The following is a 13,092-nucleotide window of genomic DNA, read 5'->3' on the forward strand; positions in this document are numbered from 1 at the left end:
TCACCTTTCAGTGACTCCTCCTGTCCCTGCCTCCTTAGTGCTTGGGACCACAGGCATACCTAGTAGAATGGTTTTTGTTTGTTTATAATAAAAACTTTTAGTATTTCTGAGAACTTTTTGGTTTGCTTGCTTATTTGCTTATTTCTAGAGACAAGGGTTCTCTTCATACCCTGGGCTGTCCTGGAACTTACTCTGTAGACCAGCGTGATTTAAACTCAGAAAGCTACCTGTTTCTTCTTCCCAGGGACTGAGATTAGAGGTGTATGCCACGACTCTTGGCTTCCAGTGGAAACTTTTGAATGCATAGTTTTAAACAACAATTTAGCCTTGTATAAGCTTATATGAGGGTTTCATTATATTCCTCATGTATGGCTAGCTAATAAACAGCCATGTTAATTATTTAACATATAATTCTTATATACTTGTTTCTGCTCATTCCCCAAACCCCTAAATTTAGTGTTACTAAAACTCTTAACCTTACCTGTGCACTGACTCACTTAGGTCTGCCATGTGATCAAGGTTACAGACCATGAGCAGTACTGGCCCTACACCTTCACACTTCTAATGAGACTCTAGCATCTTGGAAAGAAGGAGAAATCACTTTCTCCTAAGGATTCTCAGAATAAACTTGACATGGGAAATTTTAGACTTGAGATGGCAGTGGGAGAAGGGAAATACAGACTGCATGTGGAGGTCAGAGGACAACCAGTCATCAGGCTTGGCAGCTGAGCCATCTTATCAGCTTAATACTTAACTTTTGCAAGACTGTCTTCTTTGAATAGTTATTCTACTTGCTGTCTGTATTACACAAATTCCATAAATTTTGTCTTAGCTACCTGTGCATCAGATTTGTTCCAGACTGTCACACGTCTTTAAGGGGGGAAATGTCCTAAAATGGAGCATAGTGCCTCAATCCTATAAGTCCAGCACCTGAAGGACACCTGAGGGACACACCTGGGCTACAGGCTGACTACACAGTGAATGAAACTCCGGGGGAAAAAAATCAAGAGAGAGAAAAAGAGGGAGAAGGAAGGAAGGAGGGGGAAGAGAAAGAAGGATAAAGGGGAAAGATAAATTGGGCAATCTTTTCCCTAAAAAAGATTCCTAAACTGCTCTTTACATTGAGTCCTAGCACACCTATGCATGCACATGCATACACGAAAATCTAAATGTAAAACTACAACAAAGCTTCACCAACAGTGTGTACTCAGTTGTGGTAGAGGATGCATACAGGAGGTCAGAGGCTCCAGCTATGAAACTCTGATGCAGAGGGCTAGAACTACAGTGCTTCAGTTGGCCTTGTTGTTTCTAAGTATACTTGGACATTTTTTCTAACAGGTTCTTAAAGCCAACTTAGCACTTTAGATCCACAATTTAACAGTTATAGCTTAAGAGTCTGAAACAGCACTTGCCTTAAGAAACTCCCAGATTAAAAGAGACAACAGGTACATTAATAATAATAATAATAATAATAATAATAATAATAATAATAATAACAACAACAACAACAACAACAACAACAACAGAGCTAGCATTTCAAGAACGATATGTCTAGTACTCCAAATCCAAGATCTAACCCATGTCTGCTGCCCAAATCAAATGTCAGAATTCTTTCAGTAAAACACAGTGCCAACACATGTGGTAATTTCCCTAGTGAGGCACACTTCCATTGAGAGATGTAAAGTAAACTGGGCATGGTGGCACATCCCTTCAATATCAACACTTGGGAGGCAGAGGCAGGTGGATCTCTGAATCTGAGGCCAGCCTGGTCTACAGAGTGAGTTCCAGGACAGCCAGGGCAAAACAGAGAGAAACCCTGTCTGGAGGAAAAAGAAAAAAGAAGTAAAGGAGCAAAGGGGAAAGTCCAGTGCCTGAGCTTTCTGACCCATGTCTAGAAGTTGGAATTCCCCATGTTTTTGCAGAAGTTAGACTATAACATTTTGTCTATGTCTAAAGCAGTCTATAAACTCTGTGATCCACAGTGCTTATATGTGGCATTCTTTACCTTCTCTTATGAAGTTGAAATGGCTTGCTATTTTTAGGATGAAATGTACATTGGATGTTTTATTTTGTTTAGTTCTGCTATTCTGCAATGCTGGGAATTTAACCCATGGCCTTATACATGCTAAGTAAGTGCTCTGAGCTGTTCCTTAATCGAATCTGTCATTTCTAATAGATGTCTCAAGGCACACAGGCCACATGGAGCTTAAAGACAGTTTCCAAGATGCTAACAGCTTCTCTAAAAGAACTACCCATGGAAAGAAATGCAAGAACTGCTACTGGAAACAAGAATTCTAACCACATTTTACAAGAGAATTTCCGAAGGGCCTTGAGTTATTCATCTACAAAACAGTAGTAAGACTAATAATCAATAAAGCATCTTTATTACTAAAGTGAGAAAAAACATGTAAAAATAAGTAAAACAATCTTTGCAAAAGATAAGGATGATCTGAGGTTATAGAACTAAACTTCTTAACTTCTACCTTACAAGACACTTTCAAGCTAAAGAAAAAATGGAAAAGTCCAAACCAACGTTCTGTTTAACAGGCGTCTTTCATCTGTCTAAACCTGCTTCCTCATGTGAGAAGCCATAAAGGTGTGAATTTTCACTTTCAGAGACAAAATTCCCAGGCATGAAAATGACCACAGCAATGCAGTTCTCTACTGTGGAAGAAAGTTATCAGACTATTTGGTAAAAACCCCACATACCGAATCTAAACATAAGGTAAAGGCTGTGCTAAATGCCTATATGGAGAAAGTATTCTAGTTTTAAAATTCACCAATTCTCTTAGACCACAATAGTTTGAAGGACTGACCTTTTAACAGACTATGCTAAGAATAGGGAGAAACTTAAAAGAGTTGTCTGGCCCTTCGCATCCCTCTCTCCTATGTCTCTACCGCAACACAAGTCCATGGACTCCCAGGAGCAACGCAATTACACCTGTCATCTCTTTTCAGGGTGCTTTTTCTTAAATTATAGAGAAAAAAAAGGAGTTCAATTGTAAAGGAAAAGAGCTAGGCCTATTTGCAGGTAAGTGCCTAGATGGGAAGAGGGCAGGAATATATAAGATACTACTCTACCAAACAGTAGGCAGCCACTAGTCAGTGGCTACATAAATGTGTAGGTAAAACACTGTCAGAAGAACCCAGTATGGATATACTACCCCCAGACACCCATACTATTATAAACTACCCTTGTCACTGGTAAGCCAGATACTATAAGCCTGTTACCAGGGTCTCTACTAGACGACCTTGAGCCATATGTTGCTTCACTCAGAGCCTTAACAATTCCAAAGACAAACCACCAGTTCAGACAAAATAAATGTATCTGACAAAACTAAACTTTATGGAGTACTAACTCTTGCTACTCTGGCATATTTTAAAATTTTTAACTATCATCTATCCAAAATTCACGAGACATATAAATGAAAATAGTAAATATTCTGTACCTAGTAGTTGTTTAGTATGGGAGTAAGGCCAGTGCTTCATTATCGCCTTTAATCTTCAGAGCAATCCTTAGGTTACACAACGAACAAACTGAGGAAGGTATAAGCGTTCCCAGAGTGACACAGATAAATAGAAGACATGGAATTTCTCCTAGCTCCACTGATTCTAAGGCCAACCTCCTTCTACCAAACCATTATTTTTTAGGTTTCTATTCCAAAACAGAATGTTTACATGAAAAATAAGAAAAACAGGGGGGAGGGCATAACATTAGTTTTATTAGCTGTTGTCTATAGTAAAGGAAATAATAAACACTGGAACCATAAAAAATAAAAAGATCCGGCTGGAGAGATGGCTCAGTAGTTAAGAGCATTATCTGCTCTTGCAGAGGACCTGGGTTCAGTTCCCAGCAACCACATGATTGCCAGAGGGGTCAAGAACATTAAAAAAAAAAAAAAAAAAAAACCCACAGAATCAACTACCCAGGGCTCACAGAGGTTCACAAGGACTGAGCTAACAATCAGGGAGCCTGCATGACACTGACCCAGACCCTCTGCATGCGTGGTATAAATGTGTAGCCTGGTCTTCTAGTGGACTCCTAACAACAGCACAGGCTGTCTCTGACTCTTTTGCCTGCTTTTGGGATGCTTTTCCTCCCACTGGGTTGCCTCACCCACCCTTAATATGAGGGGATGAGCCTAGTCTAATTGCAACTTGATATGCTATGTTTAGGTGAAATCCCTGGGAGGCCTCCTTTTCTGAAGAAAAACCGGAGGAGATGGGGATCTGAGGGGTTGGGGCAAGGGACTAGGGGAGAGGAGGGAAGGAACAACACTGAGAGAATAAAAATAAAAAAGTACATTTTAAAAGAGCAATCTCCTAAACAGCATCAAGTGCAGTCCTTCCTTCTCTCGCCCTCCCCTCCCCTATTCCCCATGGAGCAGAGACTGTTCCAAGGAAGGTGTTTATCTCTCAAGACATGGATTCTGACCCCTGAAGAAACTGTACCACTTTAGGGATAGGAGACATATCCACTGGTCTAATGCCTATGTCTGCCAACCCTTTTAAAATAAATAAAAACTCTTAAGAATGAAAGGGAAGAGAAAAAGAAAATTTGGTTTCTTAAGAATCATCCAGGTGTGCTGTTCTGATGCTGTATTTGCAGAAATACAGAAAAGAGGGTACTCTTAGGCCCCTTGCCCTGTGACATCAAAAAAAAAAAAAATCTTTTTCTCTCTTCTGAAAACTTTTCATTACTACAGCCATCCATTTTCAAGACTTTTTTTTTTAAAGCCTCAAAGTCTCTTTCCAGTCAGATCTCACAGTAACCTCAACATTTCGACCAAAGTGGAACCACTGTGTGGAAGCAGAGATGGGTAAGTCCACTTCCTCGGTTTTTTCTCACTTCCCAAATTTAGCCAGTACCTGTGAGAGTCTCTTTCAAAGTCCTGACGCTCTAGCTTAACATCCTGAAGTCAGAGAGAGAATATGACTTAAGTCACACAGCGCACCGATGCCAAGCAGGAACGCAAGCCCACAGCTGACTTCAAGGCCAGTCCGTTTCCATCCCCCTACTCTTCTCCTTTAAGATGATCACAAGATGAATAAAACCTGCTTTTAAAAGTACCAAGTTCTAAAGACAAGTACAGTACCTTCAGATAATTTTTGATACTAAAAAGAGTTAATGTTCAAACTAGTGAGGATGATTTCACCAGATAACACTAAACAGTACAGAAATCCTTGGTGCTTCCAACTCTCACTAGTGCCCTCTTGTCTGTAGAAACAGGCATACCTGTGTTACTAACTCAGAAAGATCCTTGGCACAAACGTGAGACCCAGGAGGCTTCTGAACGATGAATCCCTGCTACCTGCATCCCCAGAAGCCATCCCTTAAAGACACACAGGAACTCTCCCCGTATCCATCAAGCCTAGAAAATGGATCAGAATCAGGGCTTGCTTATTAAGGTTCACTCCCTTATAAATATTGTAGATAACCCCGGTCACAACGCAGGAAGCAATCGGGTTGGCTTGTGTGACAACCAATAACATGGCAGAAGTGGGGGCGCAGCACTTCCAAAGCTAAGGGACAACAGGCTCTGGGCCTTGCTCTCTTCTCTCTCAGATCACTCCTCTGAGAAGACCAGCTGCATTCACTATCATCTCATCAATTCTCATCTCATTTTTGAAACCACACAGTGGTTCCACTTTGGCTGAAATGTCAAGGTTACTGTGAGATCTGACTGGAAAGAGACTTTGAGGGTTTTTGTTTTTTTTTTTTTTTTAAGTCTTGGAAATGGATGGCTGTAGTGATGAAAAGTTAAAGCTGCTGAGGTAAGAACCCATGTTCCAATTGTCTGATTCTACAGCACTGAAAATGTAGGTTATTGGCACCCGACTTTAAGGGGAAAAAAAAAAAAAAAAGATGAAGCTTGGGGGCAAAACAGAAGCACAAACTGTTTCAAATCAAAGCTAAGCTCATGTACCTTGCCCTTGGTAGTGAGAAGCAGGTTTTCATCTCTTTTTAGAACAGAACATGCCCAAAGGTTGGTGGTGTTACATCTGCTAATCAGCTAAACAATCATTTTTAAATACCAAATTGTAAGATTGCCCACAGTTCCAATTAGGACACTAAAGATTCCAGGGCGATTTTAAAAATATGGCTATCGGGTCTGTGCTGTGCCTATTTGTCCCTCCATTCCAACTTGTCTCCCTGTGGACTCCTATCTAAATAAAAGTATATTCAATTTCTGTACTTGTGGTATCCACAGGCATAATGCAGAATTAGGAATCACAAGGTGAGTGCTAATAACTTTTAAGCATGGAGCCAGCAACACAGCTTAGCAGTTATGAGGTTGTAAGTCACTTTATCCCTCTGAGCCACAATGACATCATGTGTGAAAAGAATATAATACACGTGTTGGAGACCACTGTGAAGATTAAATGAAAATAGTTATTGGGAGCTTCACAGCAATAAGGCTCCTAACATGGTGCTTCCTCATCACTGGTCACTTGGTACACACTAGTACTTCTACCTTTGGAAGGGTTGGTTGTTGTAGAAAGGTTTAGGTGCAGACAGGCTATGAGAATGATAACAGTGGAGTTTAGAAAACACGGCACAATAAATGATGTCAGTGAAAAGAAAATGTCTCCTTGGGAAATGAGAAGCTCTCATCTACTGGTACAGAACTGGGGCTTTTTCTTCCTCTTTGAGCAGCAGACTTGACTTGATGGGCTTTGGTGCAACCAGGTTTGAGGAAGGTGCTTCCGCCACTTCCTGGGGCCTTGCAAAACCCAACCTCAAGAGGGAACATACACAGAAACAATTAAAAAGCAAATAAATAAAAATAAAAAATAAGTAAATAAAAAAATCAAAGCAGGCAATGAACTTGAAACTAAGCAGCAGTGGGTTGAAGAGAGAGGCAAGAGGGCTGTAAAACATCTGTTACCATGGCAGTGAAGGAAGTAAGCAAAAGCATTATCTAATTATCTGTGTTCTCAAAGCCAAAGAGAACATCCAGTTCATCATTTACCTACACAGGAAGAATGAAAACTGGAGAGGACACTGAACAGAGAAAGCTGGACCTTAACAATTTTATACTTCAACTCCAGGTGGGCCTGTTTTCATCTTGAATTTTTCAGAAAATAACCCAGTGAAGGAAGTATTATGTTTCCTAATGAAATTTTTTTTGTGGGTGGCGGTGGTGGTGGTAAAGCACTTGCCACACTATCCCAGTAATCAACCCTTGAGCTACACCCTCTCCTTCTTTGCGACTGATCTATTTTATTGTCCAAACAGGCTTGAAAGTCCTGAGGTCCAGCAAACCTACTACTTCAGCCTCCTGAGTGGAGGGGACAATAAGTATGCATCACCTTGCCCAGTGAAGGTGTGTGTGTGTGTGTGTATATATATATATATATTTACATGGAGAGAAAACACGCATATGTATCAGGGCACGGGAGCACACAGGAAGCACAGCCTGCATGGGAGGTCAGAGAACAACTTTCAGCAGTTGATTCTCTCCCACCTTGTTGAGACAGTTTCTACACTAACTGGCCTGTGAGCTTCCAGCTGATCCTCCTGTTTCTACTCCCCACCATGATACAGGAGTGCTGAGATTACAGAGGGTATCTAGCTTCCTACATGAGATCCAGGGTCCTGGAATGAACTCAGGTCACCAGGCTTAGTGAGATAGGACTTCACCCACTGAGCTGTCTCCCTGGCACCTAGCGATGTCTTTCAGGTTTATTTGTGATGCTTATACTAGTTGTCCTTTGTGGTGGACTTAATGTGCTTGGCCCAGGGACTGGCTCTATTAGGAGTGGCCTTGTTGGAGGAAATATGTCACTGTAGGGTAGTCTTTGATACCCTCCTCCCAGCTGCTTGAAAACACTCTATTCCTGGCTTCCTTTTGATGAAAATATAGAATTCTCAGGCTGGAGACATGGCTCAGTGGAGAAGAGCACTGACTGCTCTTCCAGAGGTCCTGAGTTCAAATCCCAGCAACCACATGGTGGCTCACAACCATCTGTAATAAGATCTGATGCCCTCTTCTGGTGTGTCTGAAGACAGCTGCAGTGTACTTATATATAATAAATAAATAAATCTTTTTTTAAAAAAAAGATGTAGAAGTCTCAGCTCCTCCAGCACCAAGCCTGCCTGGACACTGCCATGCTCCCACCTTGATGATAATGGACTGAGCCTCTGAACCAACCAGCCCCACTTAAATGTTGTGCTTTATAAGAATTACCTTGGGGTCTGGCTCTCGCTCTCACAGCCTCTGCAGTACACAGAACTCCAAGAGACAGTGCTAGGCAAGCAAGAGCCAGATGGGCACTGGACGACTCTGTGCCTCATGGAGAAAAAAAATCAACTAAACATGGGCAAAGGAGCTTCTAAGAAATGTCCTCATATGCATTCTTTGTGCAAAACCCCTCGGAGGAGCACAGAAAGAAGCACCCAGATACTTCTGCCAACTTCTCAGAGTTGTCCAAGAAGTGCTCAGAGAGGTGGAAGACCATGTTTGCTAAAGAAAAGGGGAAATCTGAAGATATGGCAAAGGCTGACAAAGCTCATTATGAAAAAAATGAAAACCTACATCCTCCCTAAAGGGGAGACAAAAAAGAAGACCCCAGTGCACCCAAGAGGCCTCCTTCAGCCTTCTTATGTTCTGAGTACCACCCAAAAACCAAAGGCGAGCATCCTGGCTTATCCATTGGTGATGTTGCAAAGAGATGTGGAACACTGCCACCGATGACAAGCAGCCCTATGAGAAGAAAACTGCCAAGCTGAAGAAGTACAAAAACAATATTGCTGCCTACAGAGATAAAGGAAAACCTGCTGCGGAGAAAAAGGGGGTGGTCAAGGCTGCAAAGAGCAAAAAAGGAAGGAAGAGAAAGCTGAGTCGGATAAAGAGGATAAGGAAGATGAAGGCGAAGATGATGATAAGTTGATTCTAGCAATTTTTTTCTTGTCTTTAAGGCATTTAACCCCCTATACACAACTCACTCTTTTTAAAGAAAAACACTGAAATGTAAGGCTGTGTAAGATTTGATTTTAAACTGTACAGTGCCCCTTTTTGTATAGTTGACACACTACCAAATGTCTCTTCAGACAGTCCTGTCTTAATAGTATTTTCAATAGCCACTAACCTTGCCTGGTACAGTCTGAGGGTTGTAAATTGGCATGAAAATTTAAAACAGGTTCTTGTTAGTGCACAACACAAATTAGTTATATATGGGGACAGTAGTTTGGTTTTTGTTTTTTCTTTTGGTTTTATTTTGGGTTTTTTTTTTTCATCTTCAGTTGTCTCTGATGCAGCTTATACAAAGATAATTGTTCTGTTAACTGAATACCACTTTGTAATTGCAAAAAAAAAAAAAAAAAAAAAATGCAGCCGTTCTGAATGCTTCTAAGTAAATACATACAATTTTTTTATTAGGAAAAAAAAAAGAGTTGACTTGGTTGTGGTGTCTCCATATAGCAATGGAAACCCTAATCCTTATAGGTTTTCTGGACTAAATAGTACCATGGTTTATACATACTCACACTTGTGTGCACGCGTGCGCACATGCACACACATAGATACGTACACACACACACACAAACAAGAAAGAGAAAGAGAGAGAGATGGGAAGGGAGCAAGAGAGGGAGGGAAGGAAAAAGGGAGAGAGAAACAGAAACAGAGGCAGAGAAGGGAGAGCTAAGAATGTATGTAGCTCAGTTGGTAAAGTGACAGATGAATGGATGGATGGATGGATGGATGGATGGATGGATGGATGGATGGATGGATGGATGGACGGACGAACGGACGGACGGACACACACATATGAGTACTCACACACAGAGAGAGACAGTTTACTATGAGAGGCTAAGAATGTAGCTCAGTTGGCAAAGTAATTGATCAATATTCCATAAACTAGATGTGGTGGTACATGTCTATAATCCCACACTAAAAAGGTAGAGATGAATCAGTAAAATGGAGACCACCCTAAGCTATATAAGTTCCTGTCTTCAAATAAAGATTCGTGGTAATTGGCATGATCTAGTATACTTACTGGCTTTTGTCAACTTGACACAAGCTAGAGTCATCTGGGAAGAGGGGATCTCAACTGAGAAAATACCTCCATCAAATTGGACTATATGCAATCTGTGGAAATATTTTCTTGATTAATGACTGTGAGCAGTGCCCTATGTGGCCCTAGGTTCAATAAGAAAGCTCACTCTTATTCCTACACTTGGGAAGAGACAGAGGCAAGAGCAGGTGGATCTCTGAGTTTTAGGACAGCCAGGGTTACACAGAAAAACCCTACCTTGAAAAACCAAAAAACAAGCTGAGCAAGCCAGTAAGAAGCATTCTTTGTAGCTTCTGCTTCAATTCCTGCCTCCATGTTCCTGCCTTGAGTTCCTGCTTTGACTTTCTTTAATGATGTACTGTAAACTATAAAATGAAATAAAGCCATTCCTCCCAAGTAATTTTTGGTCATGGTGCTTACATAGAAATAAAAAGTAAAATAGGCAACTGTCAACATCCTCATCCCAAATACATTATTCTTTTGAGTCTGTAACTTGTCAATGTATCAGTTATCCAATTAAAAACATCATGTAACCAACCTTTATGCTGAAAAGAAAGAATAAAAATTTGAACCAGACAAAAATCCCTGATTTCACAAGTGCTTGTTCTGTTAAGGGTCATAGGCAATCAATAATAGCAAAGTGGATTCAAGAAGCTGGAAAGATGGCTCAGTAGTTAAAAGTATTTGCTGCTCTTCCAGATGATCCAAGTTCAGTTCCCAACATCTATATGGAATGGCTTATAACACCCTCTAACTCCAGGTCCAGAGGAATTCAATATCCTCTTCTGGTCATCTCTGGTATCCATAAACAGATGGCATATACTCACATTTTAAAATTAGTCTTAAATTGGTTCAAATCCCAGATCTACCCTTTAACTAGCTAAAGTTAATAATTGCTTTTATCTAAATTCCAGACTCATCTATGAAACTGAGGACAATATTACCCATCTAACCTAAAATGTTACTTGTAAATACCTCATGGGATAAATAATATTTATGTCACCTAGAAGAATGTCAGCACCAAAGGTTAGATATTTAACTAATATGTGCCAAGATCCCATGTTTGATCCCCTACCATATATATACATCCCCAAAAGTCTGATCCAAAATATACAGTACATACATATTTAATCAGTTGGTATCTTATATGAGGCTATCTTGGGAAGGTAGAAGGAAAGGGACATCTTCTTGGTATTGTATTTTCTCATCATTATGGATTGTCCAAGGAAAAGCTGTTTGCCTGAAAGTAAGATTCATGTTCTGAAGCTCTCGTGCATTAGAACCTCAAAACCTACCCTAGGATTAACAGACAGAGGAACCTGGGAGATCTCCTACAGAGACTATGAATGAAGAAAAGAGCCTGTCTGACCAAGCCAAGATAGCAATGGAAAATGGCAATCAGAATAAAGCCTAAAAAAATGCATTTCTTCAGATTAAAGACTATGAAAGCCTGGGTATATACAAGTATTTACAAAATGAAGGGTGGGAGATTAGAGGCCCACTAGGAATAGTGAGACCCTTAGGTCCTAGGTGTTATCTACTTCAGATAGACATTCTTTCAACTAAAAAAATTAAAATATACTGGCATATCCACCGTGGGTCAGGTATTTGACAAAGGACACAAACATGGTTCCAACTTTGGACTCATTTACAGTCACCATAAAAGGAAACCTCACCACTCTTCAGAGAGCCACAGACAGGACCAACCGGAGGAAACGATTCTCTTTCCCAAGCCTAAAATATTTCCTAAATATTTCCTCCTCTTTTTCAATCCATTTGCCATAAAACTTACCACCACAGTTTGGTATCATTGTTCAGACCTGTAATCTCAGGATCTGGGAGGTAGAGTCTTCAGAGTGTGAAGCCAACTTCAGCTACATAGTTCAAAGTCACGATGAGTGACAGACTCATGTCTCCAACCCCACCCCACCCTACCACAAAGAAAACAATAACAAAACTGAACCTACCTTATCTAATGGCCCTTCTCAGGGAACAAGAGCCTCAACTATAGGCCACTACAGTATAGATGGAAACCTAATAACAGAACCCATCCTTAATCTCTCTGGAATTAAACTAGAGTAGAAGCACAGTGGTTATCAGTAGTAGAATGCTTGCATAACGTGGGCAAAGATCCTCAGCACTGCACAAAATAATCAAAATCACTAGCCATGCATGTCTGACAACATAAGTGTGATAAAAACTAAATGTGGTGGCATGCATTTAGATTCTCACCCCTCCTAAGCATGATGGGGATAGAGACAGGAGACTCATCCAGAAACTTACAGGTAAGCTAGTCCAGTTTATGGCAGCACAGCAGGAGAAACAAGAGGCCTTGTTTCAAACAAGATAGAAGCTGAAGACCAACTCCACAAGCCATTCTTATCTCTTTGAATTCTACACTAATGTCTTGAAAGCAACCTTATAAGAGAAATACTACTGTCCAAGGAGAACTTGGAGGAAAAACCAAGTTCACAAAATTAGGTGACATTTTCAAAATCAGACACAAAACAGTGAGAATGCTTCAATGTATAAACAAATTGGTCACCTCTGCTCTAAAGTCCCATTTTTTTTCTTCCTGCACTTCACACTGTATTGCAGTTATAGCCTTGTGAGGCGGTTTCAACAGGTACAGCGTAATAATCCCCCTTTACCACTGAAGAGCCTGGTCAAGGAAGCACTGCTACTGTCTCAGAACCAAGTCAGTAAGCAGCAGAACTATGATTTATATGCAGACGGACCTTCTGCCTCCAACTCCATGATCTGTCTGCTACCTCACGTTTCCTCCTCTACCTCGCTGTGAAGGACTCTAATAGAAACGTACTCAACAAGAAGGCATAAGTATGCCAAAATGTGGCCTTGACCCCAACTTTTATGTAACAGTAAATCAGTAGTTTTTCTTCTTTTAATTCCACATTTTCATCCATAAAATTAATGTTTGATTAGACAGCCCCCAAAGTTGGGTCATCTATTTAATTAGTACCAACAAGTTTACAAAAAGCAATTTCTTTTGTTTCCTTTCCACAAAGAATTACACTCTAAAAGGAGAGTAATAATAACGATTTTTATTTACAGTAT

The sequence above is a fragment of the Micromys minutus genome (assembly GCF_963924665.1).
Source record: "Micromys minutus genome assembly, chromosome: 2".
NCBI classification, from domain to species: Eukaryota; Metazoa; Chordata; class Mammalia; order Rodentia; family Muridae; genus Micromys; species Micromys minutus.